The 5,519-nt window shown below is 39.7% G+C and overlaps 1 pseudogene; it reads left to right on the top strand.

Annotated features, from left to right (window-relative positions):
* The first annotated feature begins 1,270 nt into the window (after window positions 1–1,270).
* LOC112001592 (receptor-like protein kinase FERONIA) lies at window positions 1,271–4,713 on the top strand (annotated as a pseudogene).
* Window positions 4,714–5,519: the final 806 nt, after the last annotated feature.

Raw genomic sequence — 5,519 nt, 5'->3', positions numbered from 1 at the left:
CATGTTTGAGAATGAGCCTTGACGATTAAACTAAGCTTTTCTCGTGGAAATAAACAAGTTTTATGAAAGGTCTATACGCAAATTCTATAAAATGAAAAACAAAAACTTTTCATTGGAGCATTTTATCTAACAATTGGAGTACAGAAGGAATGAGCCCAAGTTGTGAAAACCAGCAAATACTTCCCTCAAAGAAACTAAAAATTTTACAATCTAACCAATGTATGTGTTTATTGGTCTGTTTCAGAAAGTTGGACAAGGTCTATATGACATGGGTAATGAGATCTATCTAAATTGTGGTATCAAGTGACCAAGAGCTAGCTCATTGTGCCTAAGAAACAACTTACATTACATGTACAAGTACATATAAAAACAAAACAATAACCGCAAGTCCCAATAGTAAAAAAATTGCAAATCCAAATCACATTGCAACCTAAACCCCAAACAATAAATTTAACCACAAAAATATGCAATTTAAATCATTAATAATGATTTTGTTGTAATGTATATATGAAATTTCTACAAATTAAAAAAAAAAAAAAAAAATTGCACTCACCAATGAGGCCTGTAGCTATGGATTAGATGAAGGAAAAACACATAGAGAAAGAGTCTGGAGAGGTCTCAAGTTGGACCACAAAGCTAGATGTTGCTGAGACTCTGGACTTAGAAAAGAAGCCGGACCATACGGCCTTGGGTTAGATCAGTTTTCATTTTAAATAATAACCGAAAAGGCATCAGAGAACAAGCCAAACCAAAGGTAGCAATAGCAAGGTGGCTGCACAATGAACGACCACAATGTTAACAGAGATGAGAGAGGGAGAGAGGATGCTTAAGAGTTGAGTCACCGTTCATGAGAGAGGGATAGGCTATAGAGGAGCTCGTGGGTGAAGTGAAGAGATGAAGGAACAAACCTCAAAAATTTGTTTAAATAAATTAAATTTGAAATTTCAATGTGCAAAAACCTTATGGGGGAAAAAATTGGAAACTAACACTAAGACTTAAACAATTTCGTTAGTTAGCAATGTTTCCAAACTATTTAGGAAACTAATATCTTGAGTCTAAGAGACTTGATTTTGCTCTTTGAAATCGAGTTACAAAGCCTCAAGTTTTATGATTTTTCCCCGTGGAACTCAAGTCTTAAAGAATCGATTTCCATAATGAACAAAATTCAAAGTGTAACGACAGAGCCCCCATAGTTCCTAACTGCCGTGTGCACATACTTCAACCCGGGCTTAGGTCCCCGAGTTTTCATAAGTTTCTAGGGTAAAAACTTGTGCACACGTTAGGAGTTGCCCATCACTTATGAACCGTTGCTTTGGTTGCTCACTTTGCGATGTAGAATCAGGACTTTGGGCTTAGATCCCCTCACCTTACCACACCTTCAAGAGGAGAGCCGACCTCGGCTCTGATACCATTTGTAACGACAGAGCCCCCACAGTTCCTGACTGCCGTGTGCACAAGCTTTTACCCCAGAAGCTTGTGAAAACTCGGGGACTTAAGCCTGGGTTGAAGTATGTGCACATCATTACTCACGCAGAAGGGAAAGTCTTGACATCATATTATAAATAAATCAACTCGTCCACTTGAACGAATTATATCAATTATCACATCTTTTGTAATGACTTTTTAATTATTTTCTTTTGAAAATCACTCACACTCGTTTTCCCTGTCTCTGCTACAATGGGCAACATGAAACTTTGCACCACAGTCCTACCATCTCTAACTTTCACAACTCTTTACCTCGCTTTCTTGCTGCTCCACTTGTCCAACACATTAGCCATTAACTCTCCGTCTCCTTACAAACCAGTGCATGATATTATCCTTAACTGTGGCTCCTCTAACTATTCGACTGCATTAGATGGTCGGACCTGGACTGGAGATGTCAATTCAAAATTCTTCCCTCAAGAACTATCACAAAACCAGGCCTCCCTAGCCACAAACTCAGTTAAGCAATCCTCATCTGCTTGGCAAGTACCCTATACCACTGCCCGTTTGTCTGTCTCCCCATTGACCTACTTATTCCCACTCACTACCGGCCAAAAATTCGTTCGGCTATACTTCTACCCAGCTACTTACAGCAATTTCGACCACTCTAATGCTCTATTCTCTGTCAAAGCTGGAACTTTTACCCTTCTTCGAGACTTCAATGCTTCACTTACAGCAGATGCCGATGGTGATCTGGATGATACAATATTTAGAGAGTTCTGTATTGACATCGTGGAAGATTTGAGGCTGAACATAACCTTCACTCCAAGCAATTCCAATTCATTTGCTTTTATCAACGGAGTTGAAATCTTGTCCATGCCTTCTTATCTCTATTACAGTACTCCTTCTAATTATAACAGCCAGTACCATCTAATCGGCGAGGAGTACATGTTCAGCGTTGATAACCGAACTGCTCTGGAGATGATATACAGAATAAATGTTGGAGGGGGCTACATCTCACCCACTGAAGACACTGGAATGTTCCGGAGCTGGAGTCTGGACGAAAAGTACTTGACAGAAGCTTTAACATCTGTTCTACCTGTTAACACAACTATTGAACTTAAGTTCACCAAAATACCTCCGTACACTGCACCGGAAGCTGTCTATCGAACTGCCCGGACTATGGGGATGAACAAAACTGTCAATAAGATGTACAGCCTAACTTGGGAATTTCCCGTAGATTCTGGGTTTTATTACCTTGTTAGGTTGCACTTCTGCGAGTTTCAACCAGAGATTATTGAATGGCATGAGCGAGTATCTCTTATTTTCATAACAAATCAAACCGCTGAGGAAGGAGCCGACGTTATGGTATGGAGTGGGAGTAGGGCTGTTCCGGTATATAGGGATTACACTGTGGCGATGTTTGACGAAGAAAGCGAGAAGAAAAAGAACCTTTCTATAGCCATAAAAGCAAATCCGGATGACTCGTTGACTAGTTACAATGATGCAATATTGAACGGTATTGAAATCTTCAAAGTAAGCGAGTACAGTGGCAATCTCGCAGGACCCAACCCCGACCCACTTCCGTCGACCCCTCCAACGGCTGTGCCCCAGCTACATTCGACAGAGTCGACGAATAACAGAACAACAATAATTGCCGTCATTGGCGGTGTTACCATACTCTTGATTCTTGGATTCTTGATTTTCCGACTAGCCAAAAGAGACAATGATTTCTGCAATTCAGCACAGGCCTCCGGCTCAACTCTACCGTGTAGTTTGTGTCGTTACTTCTCACTCACTGAAATTATAGCAGCTACCAACAATTTTGACAAAGTATTTATTATTGGTGTTGGAGGGTTCGGTGACGTGTACAAAGGGTATGTTAATGATGGGGCCACCCCCGTTGCAATCAAACGATTAAAACCCGGTTCTCACAAGGAGCCCAGGAGTTCAAGACAGAAATCGAGATGCTGTCTCGGCTCCGCCACCTCCATCTCGTTTCTTTGATTGGATATTGTAATGATGATAACGAGATGATTCCTGTGTATGATTATATGGCTCATGGGACCCTTCGTGACCATCTCTATAACACCAATTATCAGCCACTTTGTTGGAAACAACATCTCCAAATCTGCATTGGTGCAGCACATGGGTTGAACTACCTTCATACAGGTGCGACACATACAATCATTCATCGTGATATGAAGAGTACAAATATCTTATTAGATGATCAGTGGTTGGCCAAGGTGTCTGATTTCGGGTTGTCAAAATTTGGTCCCATTACGTCTAAGTCCCATGTTAGTACAGTAGTTAAGGGTACATTCGGATATTTGAACCCGGAATATTATCGCTTTCAACAACTAACTGAGAAGTCTGACGTGTACTCTTTTGGTGTGGTGTTGTGTGGAGTGTTGTGTGGAAGGCCACCAATCATACGTATGACTGAGGAGCATCCAATGGGTCTAGCAGCATGGGTCCTATAGTGCTATCACAATGGAAAGCTAGATCAAATTGTTGATCCATCTTTGAAGGATGAAATTGAACCAGAATGCTTGAAGAAATTTGGCGAGATTGTGGTGAATTGTTTGCTTGACAATGGAACCAAAAGACTACCAATGAATGATGTGGTTGGGGGTCTTGAGTTAGCATTGGAGTTGCAAGAAAGTGCAGAAAAAGATGTCAAGCTTGATTTGTTAGAAGAAATTGACGTGAAGGACTTTGATGAGCAAGCTCTGATCCTTATATCCGATGTCAATGAAAGTGATGACATGATTTTTAGTAGCAGTGGAAAAGTATCGAGTACTAATGGCAGTAGTCAAGTGACCATAGTAAGCCAGGGAAGTTTTGCTAGTAAGGATTCAGATGGATTGATGCCGCCCAGGGCAGTGTTTTCTGAGATTATGGATCCTAAAGGTCGATAAACAAAGGAAAAAAAAAAGTTGCTAGTTAATTTTTAATATGTCCAATCGTAACTGCCAAAGTCCTTACTTAATTTCCTCCTTGAATTATGAAATTTTCAATCTGTAGAACATTCCCTAATTTGCTATTGAGCCTTAGTCTTTTAAGTTCAAACGACAAGCACTCTGAACAAAATACTCACCTGATTTTTTGTGGCAATCCAAATACGACACATGCCCCACCTTTTTGTAGCAATGCCTCTACAGGGATTCCATGGGTTATGCATCATCCCGTGAAGTGATCTGCAAATAAGTTTTTCCCGGTCTTTTGTAATGTTTAGTTGCTATTTATATTTTGAGTGTAGTGGAAGACTAGTTCTGTTTTTGTGCTGTTGTAATTGTTTCTGTTTAGTCCAGTGTTGTCTTCAGGGTCTTGCTACTCTGGTTTAGTTTGTTTGAACTCAATTTTTTTGTGTCTGTACGTTCCCTTTCATTAATAAAATTCCCCTGTTATGTGAAATATATATATATATATATCTGGAACATCAAACTGTGACAGTGGCATCTGCAATATTTTAGCAACATAATCAGGCATAAAAGCATGATATAAAAGCTCCAAATTCCACCAATGCATATCCCTATTAATTAGATCGTAGCCACCTTCATATCTAGATTAATCACTTAACAGGCAAAATATTCTTGTGACAACTGATAAGAAGCAGAGTCCAAATCTTCTGTCTCATCAATCGTGCTCCACTTCATGCTCCACTAGTAAAACTTAGACAACTAGCTTCTCTCATTAAATGAGATAACTCTGACTTCAATGAGAGAGACTAGTTATCTCATTTAATGAGATATCTCATTTAATGAGATATCTCATTTAATGAGATATCTCATTTAATGAGAGAGGCTAGTTGTCCAAATTTTATTGGTGGAGCATGAAGTAGAACACAATTAATGAAACAGAGGATTTGAACTCTAAGAAGCACGATGGAGCCAAGGATCTTGAATTCTTGATAATCTCAAATAGATTCTTCATTTCCAATATTTCAGCAGAATGACCAACGTAGCATGCATAAAAAGAGCATTTATGATAATACTTGGCCTTCCAAATTCTTTCCAAAATCAAGTCTGGAGCATTTAACACCCTCCAATGCTTAGGGGGGGGGGGGGGGGGGGGGTTTTTTTTTGGAAAGGGAA

Source organism: Quercus suber, unplaced genomic scaffold, assembly GCF_002906115.3.
Source record: "Quercus suber isolate HL8 unplaced genomic scaffold, Cork oak 2.0 scaffold_339, whole genome shotgun sequence".
Classification (NCBI taxonomy): Eukaryota; Viridiplantae; Streptophyta; class Magnoliopsida; order Fagales; family Fagaceae; genus Quercus; species Quercus suber.
Note: the sequence above shows the minus strand (reverse complement) of the source record. Positions and strands in the feature narration are given on the sequence as shown.